Source organism: Manis javanica, chromosome 10 (assembly GCF_040802235.1).
Source record: "Manis javanica isolate MJ-LG chromosome 10, MJ_LKY, whole genome shotgun sequence".
NCBI lineage: Eukaryota > Metazoa > Chordata > Mammalia > Pholidota > Manidae > Manis > Manis javanica.
The window spans coordinates 13,813,635-13,837,397 of record NC_133165.1 but is presented as its reverse complement, the minus strand read 5'-3'; the positions used below and the strand labels follow the sequence as shown (position 1 = coordinate 13,837,397).

At 36.6% G+C, this 23,763-nt stretch overlaps 1 protein-coding gene across 4 annotated transcripts in view; it reads left to right on the top strand.

The window, feature by feature from the left end:
• The window catches only part of TMTC2 (transmembrane O-mannosyltransferase targeting cadherins 2), a 400,347-nt gene that overhangs the window by 106,756 nt on the left and 269,828 nt on the right, over positions 1-23,763 (top strand). The gene's annotated exons all lie outside the window — the stretch shown is intronic.

Sequence of the window (23,763 nt, the reverse complement as noted above, 5' to 3'; positions counted from 1 at the left end):
CCGCTCCACCTCTCTGGCATCAATTTCTTCATACGCACACTGAAGATGATAATAGCGTCTTCCTCGCAGAGGACTGCTTGTGGGTTAAATGAGATAATACTTCTAAAACTCCATGTACAGTGTCTGACCTGGAGGAGGAGCGCACTGAATGCTAGTTCATAAGGCAAAGGGGAAGCCCTGCCGCCCTGTGGATGCTGGGATGCAGGCCTTTTCTGGAGTTTGGGGGGAACCTGTGGCTCACTACCTGCAGTGAGGCTCACCTGTGTGGGCCGCACTCCCTGACTCTGTGGTGGCTTCTTCTCCCTTCAACCTCTGTGCCTGGGCGTTTGCTCTCAGCCCTTGGCGCCCAGAAGGAGATCATGCTGCTTTCTTCTCTTTCAAGTTTCATTTATTGTGTTTTCACAGCAGGACTCATATTTTCGTCATTTAAACAGATTACTGGAGGAAAAGGGAAAGAAAAGTGTAAATGTCAGAATTTACTTAAGCTTCTCAAGTAATCAATGCTAGTTAATAACACTGTCCCCCCCCACCCCCCATTTTACTAGTTTGAGTGTTCCCATGCTGTGAGCTTTGAAATGTACAGTTTATTCTCACTGATGAAGAAAAAAAATCGTCATGTCCACACTTTTTGCAGGGGTAGGGAGAAAACAGGGTTTGTCCTTGTTGATTTTTAACTGGTGGAGTCAAATCCTATACAAACACATTTTTCCTGTTAGCATTTACTTGGAAATATGGAATATGTTTGTGTGTGGCTTAGAGCTGTCCCTGTTGGTTGTAGATCATTTTTAAACAACAAAGAGGGGGTTAAATCAGAAACACACATTCACATGCTTAGAAGGCATGTTAATGGGAAGTTAAGGGTACCAAGCTCTATTTTTGTAACCTTTATATATATAAATGTATTTCTATCAACCATACTTATTCTTAAACCTTTTAAAGGGAGGCAAGGGTTTTGACAGCTTCCAAAATATTTGACTATCATTGTTAAGAATCTCTTATGTGCAAGGCTGTATGCACGGGGTGGAGATGAGAAAGCGCCCAGTGTAATAAGAGACGTAAGGCAGTAGGTTGAAGGCACCTGAAGGAAAAGAACTGATTCCCAACTGGGGAATTCAAAAAAACTTTTTTAGTGTTCCTTCTCAAAGGATGAAACTGACTTTGATAAAGAAAATAAGATGAAGAAATAGGGAATTCCAAGTAAAATGCATGACATATACAGAAGTGAATTGCCCTGTTTGATGACTAACCTTTGGAGATGATGTTGGAACCACAGAATAAGGATGGACTGTTAAAAGGTTAGAATCGACAGGCTAAGGGGTTTGGGCCCTGTGGTAAGAAAATAATGAGTGACTGCTTTGAGCAGACCCTGCAGTAGGGAGGCAGGTCTGATTTGTGCAGGAAACCTGGAAGACGGCTTGACAGTGGGGAGAGCCTGGAAGGAGCTTCTGCAATGTTCCTGGTTTGAATTCCTGAATGCTGTTCATGGAAGCTGGAGAGAGGATGACAAGATGTGTGAAACACTGTACAAGTATTACTGATGGGGCATGAGGCAGGGTACAGTGTCAGAGTGAAACCAGGATGGCCCCAAGGTTGTGTTCCCCGGCTCTTGGAAACACCACACATCGTTTTCCAGTGGAAGGAATGCAGGAAGAAGATGGTGCATTTGGGTATGCTGAGGTTGAGTGGCTAGCACGACATCCTGACATGCAGACGGATACACCCAACAAGGCAACTGGAAATATGAAAGAGACTTGGTATGACAAATACTGGACTCATTCTCATTGACGAGACAGTTGAGTTCTGTGGTGTGGATGCTGTTTTGAAGAAAACAGTAAAGTTAAAAGCTTTCTGATGGAAAGTAGGAAGCGGGCACAGTAGAGAAGAGAAAATGAGTTTCTGAAAACAGAAAGAGGGACTCAGCATCCCAGTGTAGCAGAGGAGAACTCTAGGAAAAAATACTGTCGTTGATAGCACTAAATGTTTTTGTGAGACTGAGGTTGGCCACTTCCAGAGCACAGTTGTGGCCAAGAGGAAGGCAGTCCAGATCAAAGTCTGTAAATGGTTAAAAAAAAAAAAAAAAAAAAAGTAAAAATACTTATATTGACATTTTTTCCCTGAAATTTTCTAGAATATCTTTGCTTAAAAAATCTTGATGGATCATTTTTCTTACTTAGAACTGATGTTTCTGGAAGACAAATCTTGAGGTTTTATAATTAAAGAATTATTCCTTCTTTGCCTCTGGGAACTTTGTAAAGCAGTAACTGTTAAATTTTGGTTTTAATAACAAAGGATAGGCTTTGCCTGGGACATAATAAGTGTTTAAATAAATATTTGTTTAAATTCCTCACTTGCCCTGCCTTCTCCCTTCATGAATATAATAGCTTTTTACAAAGCATTAGATTCCTATATATTAGGCTCATTAGATTCCTGTATATTAAAAGATGTCAACTGAAAGTTGAAGTCTTAATTTTCAGAGGGAGTTAGTTATTTTAACAATGGATACAGCAGTTAGGCTTTGTTTTCTGGAAATTCGTTGAAGTGTAAGTCAGTTTTCATGAGAAATCCTGCACTTGAAGAGAGGGGAAGTTGGCATTCTTCAGAACCTTAGGCATATAACAAGTTGATCAAAACTATGACTTGACAGGGGCCCTGTGTAAACACAGCAGCAGGCTGCCTTTCCTATATTTGCTTTTCCACCTTTTCTGAAGCTCTTTGCATTGTTGTCATCAGTGACATTACATGAGATTAAGAAATAATTAACTCACTAATCATTTATTGAGGGTCTATTTTGTATTAGTTCTTGGGACTACAGAATGAGTGATACATTTCCTGTCCTTGAGGTATATGCACTCTAGTGAGAATAAACATACATTATAATTAAACCATCATAGGATGTGTTGAACAAAGTGTTGTGGGGACATCTGCAGGGGGAGGAAGAAGCTCGGGGAAATGGAAGGAAGTCTAATTTTGTGCAGTTAAGTTAAACATTGTCAGATAGCAGCAACCTAAGTGGTTCACAAATGATAAAGGATTCAGAAATTGCTTCCTTTGCTTTTTCTGTCAACAGCATTTTTTTTTTTAAGAAAAGAAGAAATGACTCAATTAGTCACACAAGTAAATTGAAAACACTTAGAATTACTTAAGGAGTTAAGAATTAAGACTATGATTTTCCATGGCACCTACAGTTAAATTCCTCTTGAATTTGCCCACAACGGCCAAATAAATATTCAAATGATAGTATTTAGCATTTCTGTTGCTTTTGTCCTTGGTATTTGGCATTTATTGCATTTCCCAGGGTGAGAACTGTCTAGGATGAGAGTGCATTATTCATTCTTAAATACAGGGGTGTGTACCAGTTTTATGCACTCTTAAAAAATCTAAGAAAATCTTAGGAAAATCTACCGGTGACTTCATGACACCTAGTACATAACCATGTTTAGTTCCAAACAAGCACTTAATGTGTATGATTGACTGAGATGTGATTGAAGCAAAAGCAGGAATGCAAATGTCAATCTGTAAATTCTAAGTAATTAACAAGGATATTCAGAAATATTCTGGGATATAAATGCATTGTGTCACACAGTATACTATTTTTTAAATATGAAATAGACATATTAAAAGACATGTAAGGAGGTGATTGTGTTCACTGTCAAATGATTTTTCTCTTTATGAAAGGATTCGCCCATGCTTCCTTTAATTAGTTTACCCAGTGCACTTAAGTGTTAGTTTCAGACCATTAACTCCTTGACAGCAGACTGGAGAGGCGAAGAAGCTTAAACCCGAGTGTTAGGAACAAGCCTTTAAATTATATTTTTCGTAAGGGGGCCAGAGGCAGGATAACACTTTCCCTTTGGTTCGGTGTTGATTGCTGGGAAAATATCGTTTCCTTCTTGCACCATATGTGAATGCTGCCTCTGTGAGATACAGTGGATGACATAGTGTAAGTTGCATCTGTGATATAATGTCAACATAGAAGTAGATGTGTCATCAGGGTGATCTGTGAAGCAATGCCTATCTCTGTGACTGATGTGATTAATACTCCATGAATCTGTTCTTGGGCATTAGATACATTGCATATGGCCTCTGAATGTGTGGCTAAACTGAATCAGAGTGCTTGGAGCAATACATATGAGATAACACACACCTTCACTGAGCTAACACAAAATATCCAGACCAGTTTATTCTGGAACAGCATAAATAGACCATTGACAGAATACTAGAACAATAGGTGATGGAATCATCTTAATAGATATATTTAAATTGAGATTGATGCTAGGAAGGAATTGTCTGCATTTAAGTGAATATACAGTGAGTAAAATAAAACTATTTGAAATATACATGGATGATTAGAGACAGAATTATCCAATTTATATATGTAGCTACCTGAAATTTACTATCTCTTCCTTATAATAGGCCCTAAGAAATTTCAGGTCTTAGAGACTATTTAATAAAGACTTGGGTAAATTTTAATTGGATATAGAAATTTTCATGTAGATTTGGTTTTACAAATGGTTTGTGGCTCCTACTCTGGAGATTAAAAAGCACTAGAAACTATTAATATAAATTGAGCTAAAATTTCATTAAAATTCCAGATACATCAGAAATTATTACCTAAATTACCTAAAACAACATGAACTTTATTTGAAATGTTTCAGAAAAAGTGGATGGTAATATAATTAGTGTACATGTATCCTTTAAAAAAGAATTTTCTCCAATTTTTATTATGCTTGCTTGAAAAAGTTAATATAATTTTCTTTATATAATGAGGTAATATGTTAATTACAGTAAGGCAACTTGCGTTAGTACATTGCTTTGTAGTTTTAAAAGTTCTTTTATGTTTATAATATTATTTAATCTTTAAATCATGTAAGGAAGGAATTATTTCTGTCAGCTTGTAGACATGGAAATTGAACTGAAAGATCAAATAAATTAATCAAGCATTATATACTCTTTTCATTAGTTCATTTATTTATTGTTCAGACATTTACTGATCACCCCCTACATGCCCTTATAAAGGAGGCCTTCTATGATTACTGGAGGCAAAACTTGTACTAGGTCTTTTAATTTCTAGTCCAGTGTTCTTCCCCACTGCTATTTGCTGCATGTCACATGCAGTTCAAAATTATAATTTAAGTAATCTCTCTTTGTCTGTTTCATTCAGGTATTATAATAAGCTTTTTCACTAGGCACAATTCACGATTAGTTTTTAATTTGTTTTCTAAGAGATAATATTTTTTTTTCTATTAACATTTCTGTGTGTATAGGTGTTTTATAATCAGCTTTTTGGAAAATATAAATTTGTATAAGCCAAAAGTTTTGTCCACTATTATATCAAATTATAGTTAAACTCTCATATAATCTCTCACCACTTGGTATTAGCTAACACTTTCCAGATTTCTTATATTCTCTAATCCAGTATGCACTGATTTTTTTAATGCATAAAGAAAGATACCTCAGTTGGTTTTCTACCATGAGTGAGAGAAAATGGTGAGACTCAGAAATCATTTATTTATATATCTGCCAGTATATAAATGAAAGCACTCAGGGTAGGAAATAAAGGATATTCAAGCTAGTCCCCAGTAATATACATTGGCATAAGGAAGAAAATTCCAGATCCATGAAATTTTCCTTGAGTGTCTTCTCAGTATCGTGCTCAATACTTTTACAAGATAAACAAAAAGAGACAGCCCCACATCTTGCTTTTCATGTCATCAAAACCTGGTTGGGGAGAGATCAATAGTATGTTATGCAGAGAACATGACAAAGGGGGAGTATAATAACTGTCCTTGACTGCGTAGAAGAGAGAATGCTTAAATCATCTTGCAGTTTTGGTAGATTTTTGGAGAAAATTGCACTGGAACTCATTTTAAAGGATGAGGTTTCTGTAGGGAAAATGGACATCTTGAGGTGGTGCTACAAGATGAGCACTGAAATAATATAAAAATACAGAATATAGATGTTCCTAGAAATATAATTTTTTTTTTTTACAGAAGTTTGATTTCTTTCAGACATTCTCAAAAATACTTCATTATTCATTTATATTTTTCCTTACTTTTTGAATTTAGGGTCTCAGCATAGGTAAGGGTTGGAGGCCGGAGTAGGTGCGTGTGCAGTTGCCTGGAGCCCAGTGGTTTTGGGACTGGGGTGTGAGGGTGAGTTGGAGATTTATGTCAGGGATGACTAACATACATAAAATAATCCTTTCTTACAAATTTTCCGTAGACTGTTAAGTTCAAGAAGAAACATAGGAGTACCGCACTTGGAATGTACAGTATTTTCTTCAGCCATCCTTTGAAATGGATAGAAATGCTTTCGGTATGCGTTTGTATGATTTGAATATTCTCTAAATTAGGCCAGTCCTTCCCGTGTATTTCACCTTAATCTCTTCTCATGCTGGAAGAGTTAAAATGCTTCAGATTTATACACAGAGCCTTTTTCTGAAGTAACTGGGAATGCTTTGGTCATACCGTAGTGATACTGACTTCTGTTTTGGATATGAAAAATAAGTGCTGTTCATATTCAAAATCTGCACATGCTTAATGAGAGACAAGACTGATTTGAAGTATAACCAATTGTTCTTACACAGCCACTTTCTTTAAAACCATAGTGAAAGTAGGTGTTTTTCCCTCTGCTGTGGTCAAAGGAAGCTTATGCTGAATACTGTCAAGTGTTAGAAGATTTTAATTTTCTTTGAAACATAGTAGATGAGATTTTAATTTGTCTCTCATGTAAAAAGCAAGGGTGCCATGTTTATTTGAGTTCCATATTACAAGCTGTTTTAGTTTTAAAACAACACAGAAATTAAGTATAACCTCACTAATACCAGAGCTATTAGAAAGCAAAACAAACATTTCACATAAAAATATTGATCCTAAAACTAGGTCTGTAAGATCCTCTTGAAAGCATGGAAAACATTTCCCTGTAAGGTTTTTATAGAACAGAAATCAACTGTTGTTCATTTACTTTATGCAAGAAATATCTACTGAACACCTACTGTGCACTAGGTTTTTCTTGACTTGCATAGAAAAATCTGCCATTGTAGAGATTATATTCTAATGAATCAGTGAGGTTTTAGTCAACTTCTTTTATATTTGTATTTCACAAGAATGTTATTTTTAATTTGGTTGCTTATTACACATATTTCTTAAGCTAATATGCATAAATTATAATCAGTGTTACAAAAAATTCATATACAGAAAATCTATAAATGTATGTGTCATGAGGAATACTTTGAGATAAAATATTTAAATTGTAATTTTCAAACAAAGAATAGATCTGAAGTTTTGTATATTTGAAAATCATTTTAGGAACCCAAAATATAATTCTTCAAATTATAATGGTAGAGTTTATGCACATTTTTTTGAATGAAGGGACCATTTATAATGAGAAAAATATTTATTGGATCCTTGCTATAGATTAAAATTACTTAATTCATTTTTTTTGAGGCTTATTTGAAGTTTTCTATTAGATGCTCTGCTACCTAAGATATTTAGACACATCTGAAATTTTAGGAGAATGCTATCTTGCTTCCTCAGTAGCTGCTACATATCACTGACTGAAATACACTGGAAGTAATACAAGTGATTATAGTTGTCTTAGACCAGCTGTCACTGGGTGTGATTTCAACTGCATTTCTCTGAAATAGTGATTGTATGGAGAAAATTGATTCATGAAGCCTTAAGTTCCTTGAGAATTAAAAACAACTCCCAGGGGGAGGTAAGGAATTACGTTGAAGAGATGGCCAACCTGGAAATCTGCTTTTAGTACAACTTGTCCATTTAATGGAAAATGTCAACGGGCTTACTAACTCTTTTGGAGGAAGGGGTATTTGAAGTGGCATCAGATCAATTTGAAATGTGAATAAAACTATAATCAAGTGGAGTTTTATTAACTTAATCTATTGGGTATTTTCTCTATCCTGTAGGGTAGCTATGTCACAGAGAGGTAGAGTAGAATTTTGGAGACCCTCTTTTATATGTCATAAAGGGTTGTCTTTAGGCTTATTGAAATAAATAGGTTATAAATCCTTGACTGGCTTGGTCTGTCTCCCTCCCTTTCTTCCTTTCTTTTATTTTCTTTATTTCTTTTATAAAAATCTTATAAGCTTATTGAAAAATATTGAGAATTAAGTGTTTCTTTTGTGCAAGAAATGTGACTGATTTTACCATAATATTTTTATGATAAAAGACAAAATTTAGGAAATGGTGAAATCACTTATAACCTTTATCCATAGAAAGACAGTTTTCTATGGATTTCATTTTTGACTGTTAGGTTTAATTGGTGTATATGATTTACTTGATTGCAATCATTTTGTACACTCAGTTTTTATCATTCTGGGGAAACTCAGATTTTACGAAACGTTATCAGGCCAGTACATTCATATATTCTATAGCCTCCCTATAATAATGTTGACCAGTATATTTTCCTTTGAATGTGTGGGAATTCAGCTACATAGTACTAAGGAAAATATATATTTAAAAATTTACTTGCATCTCTGGCAGATGCTATATAGTTTCTGCTTGAATGCTTATGTTTACAGAGGACTCACTATTCTATAATAGCAGCCTGATATATATGCCTGGGCATCTTTAATAATTGTTCTGTTATTCTGAGTCAAAATAGTCTTTTCTTTATGCTTTCCCTTCTTAAACCTATGGAGCCTCACAGAAGTCAGTTCTTCTCTTTGCCAAGGGGCATCCTTTCATATATTTTCAGCCAATGGTCCTGTCTCCATTTGAGCTTTTCTCTGTCATTTAAATATTCTGTTTCCTTGATTCAGAGGTTTATTCTTTGGCTTTATTTCTAAATACCCAACTATTCTGGTCACCCTTATCTTGACATATTCCAATTAATCGTTGTCACATTTAATACACTGCCCTAGACCGAGCACCACCATGAGACCCCTCCATCCGCTGGTCTATCAGCTATATTTCTACTCATAAGTTTTTCTGGAAACCAGGTTACTCTACTGGGCTTGGTAAATTGTTTTCCTACACTACCTACTGTTTTTTTTTTCTTCCCTATTCTTTTGAGTTCTATTTCCTTCTTTTGTCTGTATGCAGTAATGGTTTTTACAAATATTTTAAGTCAGCCTTGTTAATTTCATAGCTATAGATTCATTCATTTGTGTAAAATTTCAACAAATATTTATTGAGCTCCTATGTGCCGCATATTCTTTTAAGTGCTGGTATGGTGATGATCCAGAGAAAGTAGCAGAGTGTATTTCCTGTGTTGTCGCACTGATCAGACCTTCAGAGGGAATGGGGAATGACAGTGCAGGTGATAATAGCTGGCAGCTTACCAAGTTCTGGCACATTTCACCTCCCACCAATGCTTAATGTGGTTGTCCCCATTTTATAGATGAAGAAACTACGGCTTGTAGAGATAAAGTAACTTGTTGATGGTCAGCTGAGGGTGGCAGAGCTGGAGTTAGAACCAGATGACTGGCCTACAAAATCTGTTGCCTTCATCACTGTGCTAAGATAGAAACAAGGTGTTTTAGAAGTTTAGTTAAGTGGAAGACTCTGCTCGTCAGCTGAATGACAAAGGCTTCTTTGAGGAAATGGCCTTTTGAGGGAGACATTTCTAGCACAGAAACTGTCACCAGATAGAGGTATTAAGGTGGGAGAGTACAAAGCATTAAGGGAAAATGCCATTTGTGTGGTTTGGCTGTACTGTGACCTACATGTAGGCATGTTGAAAAATATAAGATGGGAAAAAGAGACTGGACATGGGTTGTTGAGGACTGTGTGTGTTGGGCCAAAATATGTGTGATTTGTTGGTAAGTAATAGGAGATCATGAATGGTTTTTGACCAGGGATGTTGATAGTCATGTCATGCCTTAAAAAACCAAAATCCTTGGGGACTTGATAATGGGGGGAATCTAGTAACCACAGTATTGTTCATGTGATTGTATAGTAATGATACCAAAATTAAAACCAAAAAACCAAAAAACAAAATCTTGATGTAGTATTTAAGGAAGATTAGAAAGGAAGCATATAGTTAAGGACCCAGATTGGAGACAAATTATTTTAGTCATCAAACTCAGAGGTAATGAGAGCCAGAATTGCCAGTTATTAGTGGAAGGAACATAAAGTACAGTTAGAAATGACAGGGCATTGCTTGAATTGACTTTAAAACCAAATGAATACTGGAGTAAGCAAGAAGTGGTAACTGGAAATGAAGATGCTACTAACAGAAGTGGCTGGATGTGGCTGACGAACTTCTTTTTAATAAGGAGATGAAGAGGGATTGACCTTTAAAAATGCTGAATTTGAAGTACTACTGTGAAAGCCAGACAGAAATATCTAATAGGCACTTTGAGCATCAGTGCTACGGAAGAGAAGATGAAGGCAGTAGATATAACCCAGCTTGGCATGCAGAGGGGTGGGTGTAAAGCACAGCGCCGGAGGGCATGCGGGAGGGAGGGGCATGGCAGGCGCTGCTGCTCAGCTTGGGGATGACTGGGTGGGATTTTCTGAAAGTGCGGAAGCTTTGTGATAGATTTCAGCTGGACCATTTTCTTAAGGACTTGTATGTAATTTCAATTCAAACTCTCCAAGCATTTTGTGATTTTTTGTATGCTTCATTCCATGAGTGGGTCAACCTCAAACATTTCATTACTAAGACCAGATGCTAATTCCATTACCTCTGTCCAAGTTTCAGATTTTACTTTGAATTTAACAACCAAATCCTAGCCTTACTTTCATTCCCTGGCTTAAATTCTTCATGTTCATTGCTCTGAACTCTTTCTTTTTGTAATACATAAATTCTACTGTCTCTTCTGATTGCGTATTTCTCATTGTTTCCTATCTACTTAGTGTCTTGTGGCCCACAGTCTTGCATATGCTTTGCCATCAGGTGGGCTGTGTTCTGCTGATTTCACTGAGGTTGCTATAAAGCATTGCAGTTTATCTGTATTGCAAAATGTTGCTTGATTTATATTATTTAGTAATGATTTCTTTGGGATTTCCTTTGTGGTCTTCGGAGACTTCGAAACCCTAAGTCTAACATAAAATGCTTCTGGCTGCTCATCAAATTCGTACTGATTAGTGGTAAGATTGTTATATTTGAAAACACTTAGAATCATCCTCTTTTAAATACCATGCTTTTAATTTGACAGACTTGAAGAAACAAATAAGAATTCCCCTGGAGCTTATTCTAGCCTTACATTTCGCATTGGAGGAGAAAGTGTAGCTCCTCTGACATTTAGGGTCAGGAATTGAATTCTCTATTATCCTTGCATTTAAAAAGGATCATAACAGTCAATCCCATTATGGGAAATCTCTCCCTTAAGTTTTATTGATGTTGGCAGTGGTTCTGCTGAAGATAAATATATTTTTGCTTCCTCTGTCCACAGAAGAAGCAGGAGTGAAAGTTTGTAGGCCATAACGTTGAATTAACTGCACAGTGAGGGTGTGACCCAGGAATTTAAGGAGCCCAATATGCTTCAGATTGACATGCCCAGTCAATCCGAAAGGTAATACTGCCCATTCTCAGGAGAGAGTGACGGGCTTCATTAGAACGCCCATTCTATAGGATGAGTCTTCCCTGGTGCCAGCGCTGAGGCCTAGAGTGGGAGGCGTTTAGTTTGAGAGAGTCTTTTCCTCCCTCCGCTTCCTAGGGATTCTAACTCCTGAGGATTCCCTTCTATAAGCAGATTGCATTTCCATACGTGAGCATAGTACTTGATATAGTACCTCTGTGTTAAATAACTGTAAAAAAGTGCATCAATGGACACATTTTGTCTTAAAGGAAATTTTCCCATTTAAACTTCTTGTTGAGTTGAATGCGCTAACTACTCTTTTTCTAATTCTCCATTTAGAAATGAACACTGAAAATTTCCATTTAGAGAACATTTTACTTACGATGACATGCCTACACCTCAGGACATTAGGAAAACCTAAATCATTTCAAAATGACCAAACATAGCAGTAGCTAAAATTCTTTTAGTGAAATTAAGCTTCACTTGTGAAGACTTCATTTAAAACATTATTTGATGCACATAAGCAATGCCACATTCTCTATTTGGATCACTCTAGAATTAGAGGCTACTTTATACTCATTAATTCCTGAGGGCCACACACAGATTTTAGAGACTGCCAGGAAATCTCCAAAATATTCATGATTAGATCGTGCCCTGGTAATGGTTTAAAATGTTGTGGCCTCTGCGATCTCGTATGGGTTTGTGATAAGATAGAGCTTGGAGTACTGTAGACTTGCATTATCTTCGTGTGTGAGTGTGTGTATGTAGGTAGAGTGCCTCTATTATCTCACAGCATCACTGACAATCTGTTTTTTCTTCAAATAACATTAGATTGAAGTTAAGGCCTGTTAAAAATAATTAAAGTAGACAATTTAGGTGATATAAACAAATTCTATTTAATACTCCAGGAAGTGGACGGTCTTCTTTTGCAGAACTGTGAAACAGGGCAGTAGGCAGGTAGCTTTTAAAGGGTAAAGAATAAAGAACAGGGTAGAGAAAAATACAAACTATCTGATTGGCTGGAATCACATACTCACCTTGGGTGAGAAGGCCACATTGGCTTAGCACTGGGGGTTGGCTAACTAGATACACTGGATTTCTGGTGAAGTGGAGTGTTTATAGGGACACAAAATTATCTAAGTTGTGGTTTGTGGATATAGCACCCTGGGCAGGAGCAGCTCTATCCTGGGACTAGAAATTTATTTCAACAGAGAAGAGGACTTTTTGACTGGTACTTGTCTCTAAAACTGGAAAGGCAGGCTTGCAAGTTAGTAAATTTCTGATTACTAGAAGTATTATAGTACAGAAAAAAAATTAGAGAAGGCTCCAATTGGAATCTTCTCTTGGAAGAAGGGTTCCATAAGGTTTGTGTAGGCAAATAAAACTTCTCTTTCGCTTATTCCAGTCCACACTCTAGAAATAGTTTAGGTTGAATTGTTGAAACAGCTAAAGCAAAGGACATGAACACAGGAACAAGTCAGGAGAACTAAGAATTTTTCTTTCTTTTCTTAACGTTTTACCTGCTACCTAAGAAATTTCCTGCTTTGCTGGAATCCTTTGATTTTACTGTTATATAATATTCTTTGAGGAACTGAGCCTGTAGTAAAGTAGTTCTGTGTAATACCATTTGGCCTATATTATGCAATAATTCTTGAATGTGAGTCTCCCTAAGGGGAATGACAAAAGGCCATTTGTGCTGTTAAAATCTATTGCCCATGACAAAGGAAAAAGGAATCACTTTGTGTGTGTGTCAGTGCTACTGTTGACTAATTTGAGTCAAATTCTTCACGGTTTGTCATTAGACCATTTGTGTGTTTAGTCATTGAACAGTCTCATTCCTCAGTGAGAGTGAGCACAAGGAAGCCATGAAAGAAGAAATGGGCTCTTCAGTTACTCCTTGATATAGACTTCCCTACTTCCAAATAAGCCCAGAGTAATTAGATCACCCCGATAACTGTTATCTTCTAAAATTCTGAATCAGTTGCCTTCTGCCTCTCTGCAACAGAGCAGACAGAAAGTAGAGGCTAACATTCCCATTATCACAAAGGTTAGTCTGTACATCCGAGAAGCACTGGCGTGTGCCGCCAAACCTCAGAACACACAGAGAGGCGGAGGGCAGCTGATCTGGGGTTTTAAAAGATAACAGTTGTCAGGGTCATCTTATCGACTCAGGTTCATTTGGGAAGAGGGAAGCCCATATCATGGAGAAACTGAAATGCCAATTTCTTCTTTAATTCACTTGCAGGCTCAGACTAGGTGGCATGCACCAGTCATTCTTGGGTGTGTAGGTTGACCTTTGGGGTGATGGAGCATTTTAGGACTTTAATGTCTATCTGCTCCATCCTTGGTTGCATTTTCTCTATTGTATCAGGCAGCCTATTTTATTCACGTTTATACCTTAAAGGAGCTGTGATTTTAAGATAGAAGTAAAATCACTGATTTTCCCTACCGTGTCTTATCATTCTATGCTTATATCTCATCTTTTCTTCATGAAAATAGTTTCAGATTTCTTAGACATGAAGTCTTAACTTTTAGACTTCACAGGCCAAAACCTTTTGTCTTTTACTTTATTGTAGTAATTGCGACAGATCTGCCAACTGGCTATTTTTTATATTTTATGTCAATCACTGGGGAAAAAAAGAAGAATCCCAGATACTTCCAGATCATGTATATTATTAAAAAAGTAATTTTTTTTTGTTTGGTCATTGCTCATGCTGGTCTTGTCTGCTAAATATAAGTTTTCCATACTAAGTCTTTGTGGAATTAAAATTGTTTCTTTCGTATGGGAGCTCTGAAAAACTGATGGATGGCTTAACTTTAATGCTTTCATTCTTCTCAAACAGGTAACAGAATTTTACCTAATTCTTCCCTTGCATTTGGCCACAGGCCATAGACCATGATCCAACACAAAGGTTAATTGAAAGGTCCTCTAGGCCACTGATAACAGTGAGCATGGCTACAGGTGAAGTATTTGTGTTTATTTCACGTGTAAATGTATCAAGTGACAGGCATCCCCAACTTGATTGCCAACATTTTTAGGGCTCTATGAATCTCTGTAATACTTAGCATGGCAGTGCCACTAGTAATTGCTTAATGAATACTCTGTGATATTAAATAATGTTCTAGCATTTCCAACCATCATTTATCTACTCTTTCATGTTCAGACTATTGGAATTTTATGATAAGATAGGGCTTGTCCTGAAAGGTAATCTGGTTTGAACCTTATAAACTGAAAATGAAGTTAATTTAATTTGAAAATTAAGAAGTAGATCATTTTATGGCTAAATGTGCAGGTATAGACTTTATCTCAAATCAGAAATATTTGTAGGGGGTAAACCTTCCACTCTGATGCATTTTTATTACTTTTCCTTGGGCTCTGTAAAGATAAACTTATGAACCAAATTGACAGTAGGCATGAAGTTATGATCTAACTTTTTCTAAATAATTCCTAAGAATTGGTCAGAAGGGCAATTTGTAGTGTTTAAGTAGTGTTTCCACTTAGTCCTTAGGATTGTTTATATTTCATCCTAGATATGATGAAAATGGTAGGGTTGTAGCATCTACAGTATTTCCTAGAAATGTTCATCCAAACCCAGTTTCCTTTTAAAGGAAAACTAGTACTTTAGGACACAATTTTTTGCATTTTTGAACAACTCTAATTAATAGAAATTTTTTGTTTCAATTGAAAGTTAATTTTCGTCCTTATCACTTTCAACATTAATTTCTCTTATAAGTGGTGGCTCTTTTATCAGACTTAACATCTGTCATCTTCTAAGCATTTAGATAACGTGGTTCCTAGATTTTTTCTTCTTCCCGTGTTCTTCATGTGTCTCTTAGATAGATAACCTCTCATCTATCATGGCTCCTTTTGAAGTGGGGTATTCAAAACTAGGTATGTTTGATGACCTCATATTACTTTCCAAGAAAACAATATATTTTAATTAATTCGCCTTATGTTTGTATTAATTGTTTTTGCAAACAGATCATAATATTAATTCTTAATAACCTTTTGGATAAATAAAACACCCAAGTGTTCTGCTGTTAAACCAGAGCTCCCTCATCCCTTACTGGTGCAATTGATGTGTGGACCTGGATTCTAGGTTTTTAAAAGTCAAGTGCCTTACATACTATTTTTCTTCTTTTGCTCCTTTTTTCTAGTCTGTTGAAAATGTTTTGCATCTTGATACAGCAAACAGGAGAATGAATGCTTCCTTAAATGTTATGCATTAGGTGTCCCTCCCTACCTCTGGCCTTGTTTTCCTCCTTCATTTACCATTTTTTTTTTCCTGGAACTAAACAATTCACGGCTCCAAATTAATATTGTTTTAATTAATTCACAGTAATAGTGACTATTGGTAATAGCTCTCTTTTCAATACATTCTTCTGATTCTCAGATAGTGTTATAAGGAAGAGATTAGCTTCATTTTACAGGTGAAGTAAATGAGGCTGAGAAAGATTAAGTAACTTCATTTGCACATTCAGTTACTCAACAAGTCATTTCCTGAATACCCGTTATGTGATAGGAACGTGGAAGTTTTAAAAATGATAGATGGGGCCTCTGACTTTTGTCTTTTGCAGCTGTTGCAAAATTTTCATCAAAAGTACACTAATACAACAGAATATTATTCAGGGCTAAAAAGCAGGGAGCTGTCATATTACTAAGTGAAAGAAGCCAATCTGGAATGGCTACATATTGTGTTACTCCAACAATATGACATTCTGGAAAAGGCCAAATGGGGACAGAAGATAAATCAGCGGTTGCCAGGATTGGGGAGGAGGGTGTGGTGATGAGGGCAGAGAACTCTTGTGTATCCTGTAGTCCTAGATACATGTCATTTCACATTTGTCAAAACACATGGAATGTACAAAAGAGAACTCTAATCTGTGGTTTGGGGTGATAATGATGTGTCATTGTTGGTTCACTGATTGTAATAAATGTTCCACTAGGATATGGGGTGTTGGCGGTAGGAGAGATTGTGTGTGTACGAACAGCAGCTCTGTGGGAATTCTGTACTTCCCCTTCAGTTTTGCTGTGAACCTGGACATGCTTTAAAAAATTAAGTTCTGTTTTTAAAAAGTATGCTTATATAGTCTATATTGCTCCCTTTTTTTGTGGGGGGATGGTCTACAGACATCATGAGGGCTTTCTGAAATGCCAGAGAAAACTCAGATGTACCCCTAATAAGATAATTCCCTGGGCACACAAGTCTAACCTTATCAGCCTACAGTGACAAGCCACCGATTCCTGGGTGATTTTGTGACAAACTTGATTTCCAGTGAGCAGCTCCTTCAGATTTCCCATTGTAAGTGGAGAATTTGACAGTGTTACCAAAAATAGATGACAGTTTTCTGATAGAGTTCATGAAAACACGGTGACTGTCCCACTGTGGGTAATTCTCTTGTCCTTGTGTAGCTGGGCATGTTGTGGTGGGTGGTGGTCCCCATTTTCCACGTAGTAGTGTAACCGTGGCCAAAGAAATTATCTTCACTATCCTTACACAACCTGGACTGATGTATAGTCTGCGTACCAGGCAGATGTGGGAGAAGACAAAAAAAAGAAAGAGGATAATCCAGGTATCTAAAAAATGAGGGTTTCTTTGAAATGATGTTAAAAGAACGTCTAGAGTATTCAGGCGTTTTCAGCGTTTACTTGTGTTCTTTTATGGAACTGAAATTAACCTGTGGTAGTACCTCTTCTCTTGGTTCTGGGAAATGACATATTCCATAAATTAATTACCTTATTAATATTAGCATTTTATATTCTGAAACGTTCCATCTAAAACTTGATGAGAAATCTCCCTAAAATGTTTTCCATACTTACATTGCTAACTGAAGTCTGTCGGACTTATCTTTTCACATGACTGAGTACCGTCACTAGGATCACTGAGTACTGTTTTGTGCTGTAACGTGTAGGCACACCAAGGATCTCATCATATGTATAGGATACTTTTCCCCTACACAGCATGGCCACAGACTGTTAGCTGTATTTCAATATTTAAGAAAATATCTTTCATATTATCCTTTGTAATTATACTGCCAGGCAAAATTTCTTGCTGTTCATGTGAGCACTGCACCAGGCTTTCCACATTTCCAGGTTTGTTAAATTCAATTTGCTATGGGATGAAAAATAAAAATATTTAGCTTGTTGGTATTTCTAAGTGTGAATGGAAAGTTATTAGCATAGATATTTTCCTTGGCTGACAAAGGGATAGGGAAAAATCTACAAATGGAAAATGTACAATTATTCTAGGATTTTGACCTTTCGGTTGTTCTAATGTTAGCTGTCATTCATTATTTCCATAGGGAAATCCCCAGTAGCCTGGCTCCTGAGAAGAGAGATGGGTAGATACTTCTTACCTTGATCTGTGTTCTAGTCCTGAATCTCCTCTTGTTCTTCCCTCTCCCCTGCTTCTGTTTCTCTCTTCCACTTGTATCCTCCCCCACCCCCCCCACAAAAAAAAGAGGAAGAGTAATGTGTAAATACTAAGTCCTGCTCTAGCTGCTAGTTGTTATTCCATCTCTTAAATACCAGATATGCTATCTGGCTTTATATTTATATTGCAGGAACTTGCTGTTTGAAGAGAGAGCATATAATAATTTATGCAGCAGGCTGAGTCCATTAGCAGAGCCCAGAGCCCTGTTTGCTAATGTTTGGTGGCCACATTAGTTCAGAGTGTAACATTGTTAATTATCATAATTTGGTTCACCTATCAAATCAAAATGTCTAGCATATAGTAGGTGCTCAGTAAAAATGTGTTGAATAGAAATGAAGTGCTAGTTAGGTGTTTGGATGAAATTAAGTGACATCACATAGATCAGTATATGCAGAAAAGGATTGATGCCAATATTTTATATAAGGAAAAGATTTGGAAATGGATTACAAAGAAATTAATAAGAGTTTCATGTGTGTAAACATTAGTAAAATTAAAGGTCCTGGGAAATTGGTCCCTAGGATGTTAGAAACAAATGCTGTGGGTTCTGTGATTTGTGGTCATTGAAATTTGCATTTGAATTTTAAGCTCTCTAGCTAAGTAAGGGGAAAGCTAATTACTAATGAAATTATTTTTAGGAAATAATCTTTTGAAAATAGATATATAAGTAGCTTAGAAACTACTGCATGCGTTTCATTGTGATTTAGTTCTTCTTTTGACAGAAAAGGTAGCTCTTCTTTTAAATCAGTTCCTCAAATCGATTCAAAGTTGACATCTGAAGTAAGTTTATCTGAAATGTTTTCAAACTATTAATAGCACTGTAAACATTTATAATGGGATAAATACAAATGGAAACATGAGGTGAGGCGTCCTCTTATTTTCCGTGTGAACCTGAATGAGAAGGGCAGCCCTGACTGCCAGGTGCAGGCAGTCGCGGGGGTGGATCGTGAGCCCATATAAAACCAGGAGACATGGGGAGCAGTGGTGCTGTTTTTAAAGTAACTTCAGTTTTTCAACTGCCCAAAGTATTTTCAGTTCTTTACTGATAGTTTCTTCTGCCATTGGTGCATTCTTTTCAGCTTTTCATGCATTTTACAGGTAATTGCTTCCTTTTCTAATCCCTTCTCTTCCAGACAGTCTGTGTACTATCTATCCTGGTAGAACTTTAAAAAAGCACACTATTTATTTAAGCAACAGTAACGGTAACAATAATGTTTGTATGTAATAACAGCACCAACTACTCTTCCAAATAGGTGTGTGTGTGTTTGTATTTGTTATGTAAACATAATTATTCACGCCTGCAAATGGGATAATGCTCTGTGGAAGACTTAACTTTAAGGAATGGAAATTTTCCTGTAACAAGACATTTTAGTTATTCTGTTTATGTGAGATTTTTATATTTTTGTTACCTCTCCTTAATATGTCTTCACAATTTGTTCACTTTATAATAGAAACACAAAACCGACCACCAGGTTTCTGGAGGTGAACCAGTATCAGTCAGTGAGAGACTACACATAAAGACACGATAACTATTTGAAACTTTTACCCCAGATTCAGAAAAACTTTTTCCTGAGTGGTGGTTGTAGTAAGTGGAAGAACAACAGCAGATGATCCTGGATTTGGATAAATTTACACTTAGCTACTTGATATCCAAACTTCATTTAAAAAAAAGAATGTTTAAGTAACAAAGTCAGTAATCGGTCCTGAAATATAGCTTTCATCCAGTGAAGGACATTGGTAAATGAGCATATACTTTGCCGTGGGTTCATCTTTGATGACAGTACTGTAAGTATCACCCTTGTTCTGTGTAAACCTCCTCCATATTGAAGATTTTAGATTAAAAGAGTAACTGTGATAGAGGCCCACGCGGGAGGCCCCTGACATGCTTTCTGGTTTCATATACTGCAACCATAGATACCATGCTAACGTTGCCGCAATGTAGTGGCTTTATTAAGTATGTAATCTGGTTTTTAACTTTGTGCTATCTTTTCATCATTGTACTCCCTGCCTCTGAAGATGTTTCTTATCCCCTGCTAAGTTTTAGAGTCCAAAATATAATTTTAATGGTCTGCTTAAAAAAGATATTTTTAATTTTGCATTCCATTTCGAATCATTTACTCACATAAAAGGACTTGCAGAGATGGAGAGCCTCAATTATGTTCATATGTAATTATGCAGCAACATTTGCTTCAAATCATTACACATCTTTGGTGGTAGTAGAAAGTATTTCTTAATTACTGGATAGACTGATTTTCTTCTCTGGTTGAATGTATGTGGTCTTCTTGATGAGCTATTTGAAATTCTCTCTGGTGTACCGTCTAACAATGCACTCGTGCTGACTGGGGATTGGAGTGTCTTTTTGGTGACCAGATTTGTGAGAAGCCTAATGCCTGCAGCCTTGTCCATGTGTTAGTGTCTGCAGTTTGGCCTCCTTTTTTCTGAAAATTTGCTTATGTGATCAACATAGTTTATCTTAAATGTTATATATCCATTTTAGAGCTAGAGATTTTAGGGAGCTCTAATTCCCTTATTTTACTAATGCAGAGATTGGACTGTAATGATGTTAAATGGTTTGCAAAGGGAGTTCTTAAAATTGCTGACAGTATGACTTGAATCCAGCCCTCTGTAATTTTATTATGTGGTGAAATTATAATATAGCTAGATCTACTCATGTAAATAAATGGTCAAAAAGAATATTGGGAGTAAGATGCAAAACATCAAAAGACACTGAAATATAGCCAACCATGATACTTTAATTATAGGTAACCGTAGGAAGCTGGTTTTGTTTGGCGTGGAGTTAAAAGCTTTAAAGGTGCGATACCTACTTGTTTCCTCTCTCGTGCAAAGAGAACAAGAGGAAGGCAAGTCACATAAACCAAGTGCCTAACCCATGTCAAGCAGTTGAGGGAGATGGGACTCAAAGAAGTAGAGAAAATGGCCAAAGTTCACTCTATTAGTGGAGGGTCATGCTGAGACATCAGTCTTATGTTAGCTGACATTCAAACCTTTTATTGATCTTTGCATCAAATAATTCTACCCTTAAATATATGGGGGAAACATCTCTGCAAACTCTGTGAGTCTTGCAGGTATGACTTACTCTGAATGACCAAGGTAAAATTTTATCTTACTGTGTTGTGGGACAGTAGATCAGAGATCTAGAGTTTAATAAGAAGGTGAAGAAACTTATGGAACAGGGCCAGCTTATGTGCAGTGAAGAATATCTCAAGTGCTTTCAATTTTGAATTGCCTTGGTATAGACTATGGAGAAATACTCTTTGTAGAGACAAATATCTAAACATTTACTATGAGTGATAGACTGTGCTAGGTTACCTAGAGAAGAAAAATATATCACAAAGGATTTCTGTCCTTGTAATGTTTGCAATTTATTTGGAGTATGCTCTTAGCACCCATAAAACCCTTGGGTCACGTATAGGTCTTTTGACTTAAGGGAAAAACATTAAGATAAAACAATCAAGAGATTAAAATTCAGTAAGTTGTTCTTTTAGGGGCAATAATTTGGGAAGTCTTCCTAAAACAGTGATTAAAATACATGCAGAGGTATTATCATTTATTGAGAAGCTGTAGTGTTCTTAGTAATCTTCGGGAGAACAAAAATAGGGGAAGTAATGAGACACTGTTACAGAAGCTATTATAACACTTTGACAAAGTGTTTAATGTGCAGACCAAGGGTTATTCAACAATGAGGTTTTTCTAAGTGGAATGAGGGTCGCCATGTTATGTAGCAAGTCTTAAACACTTTTAATTTCCTGACTGTGCTATTGTTTTACCAACCATTTTTAGCTTTTGTTGTTTGGTTTTGTTTACAGTCAAGGAACTGGAGACACACTTGATTCACAAAACTTACCAGTGTCTTTACGTAAATCCACAGAGAGGTCAAACTTATTTCCTGGTGCTTGAGATATTTTCATGGTAATGTTGTGGAAAGGCAGAGCACTAGAATTTGATGGAGACAAAATCAGTTGTCCTGATCCATTATTTGTGGGTAATAAAAGGCCTTTTCTCTCTCTACACAGACTGGGAGGAGCCAATCAGGGATTATCTGCTATGGTTTTGTTTATATGAGTTTCATTCCTAGAGTGGCTTTCTGTTTTCATTTAAAGGAGAATTTTACAGCATCCAAGTTTTGGGGTTTTGTGAATATTTAAAAAAATATTTTATAAATGAAGAGATCATTGACTTTAAGGAAAGAGGCATGAGAGCAATCCTAAAAGCTCAATGATAGAAATTAATACTGATAAACATGCCATCAGCTAATTTTGGCAAACGTCGCCCCTAATTGATCCATATTACCTTAAAAAAAGTCATACGTAGACAGCTTAATACTGTTTTTGAATAATTATTTTTGATTTTTTAGTTTCTTAAAGAAGATTATATGAGTTCGTATTTGGAAAATTCTTAGAACTCTGCCTGGCTCATAGCAAGGGCTATAAAGGTCTTTGTTAAATAAATAAATAAATAAATAGTAAGTATATTATAGATTGCAATACATGATCTGTCCTTTGTAGGTCTTTAGGAAGAGGAGATGTAAGAAAAAATTTTACATATCAATATTCTGAATTGCCACATTGAAAAATATAAATTTTAAATGTTCAGTCTTTCATAATGTAGTGAACTTTTTATTCTGTCCTAATTTATTTTAATTCAACTAATGTCATTTGACAGCAGAATAAAAGTAAATGTCAGTAGAAATACTGTGCACAGATCAGGACAGAATAATTATAGAGCATTCACGTCCATGAATGAGAGTATTTGTAAGAGTCATTTTATTTAATGATGATGATTGTCATAATGTTATATTAATGTTTCTGGGGAAGAAAAGACCTAAATGTCCTACAGTTTTTGTACTCTACAGAGATGCATTTGGATTTAAAATTGTCTCCTGTTTACTGTTTGGTATGTTTTGAGACTTGTTTATTCAGTCAGCATTTACAGACTGTCTGCTGTGTGTCAAAACCTATGACAGTTTGCCTTGTAGCACTTTTATTGGTTTTGAGAAGGTATTTAAGCACCTAATACGTTTCAGACACTCTTCTGGGATCTAGGAATACAGGTGACCCTTAAATAATGGGAGGTTCGGGGCACTGACCCTCATGTAGGCAAACCCGAGGAGAACTTTGGACTCCCCCAACTCCTCCAAACTGAACTACTCATAGCCGACTACATATAAAATGAGTCAGTTCACTTTAAATGAAACAAAGGGTAGACAAGTAGAAAATAAATGGAAAGGTTGTAGTATTCAACAGAGAAAAGAGATCAACCAGAGAGGGGGATTAGCTGCTCCCCTGGTCCCTGCCGGGTTTGACACCCGCCTGTAGGCAGATCTGGCCCCGCTGGGAAGGATGCACTTAAAAGGGTAAACGTTCCCTACCTGCTTCCTAGGAGTTACCCTTCCTGGGCCTTGGCTGGGCCCCTCTATTGCTCTCAGATTCCACTGTTTCTTTCTCATGCATAGTGACTGATAGTTCAGCTGGTTAGAGTGCAACTAACATAAAGGGGAGGAGTTCAATCCCCATGTGGAATGTCACATGCAACATTTTTCCCTTTTCTGTTTCTATCACCCACGTCACCTGTGGAACCTATTGCCTTACATCTAATTACAGATACTGTAGATTTATTGAAAAGAAAAGTGCATGTACTTGACACCTGTGTTGTTCAAGGGCCAGCTGTATAATGGTAGGAAAGCAGAACACGGTCCCTGCTCTTACAGCCTTGAAGTCTAGGGGAGGAGACAGTCATGAAGCAGGCCATTCTATTGTGATGGGTGTCATAAAGGTAAAAAGGGAGACCTCATCTACTCAGAAATGTGGGGACCATTTCTGAAACCAG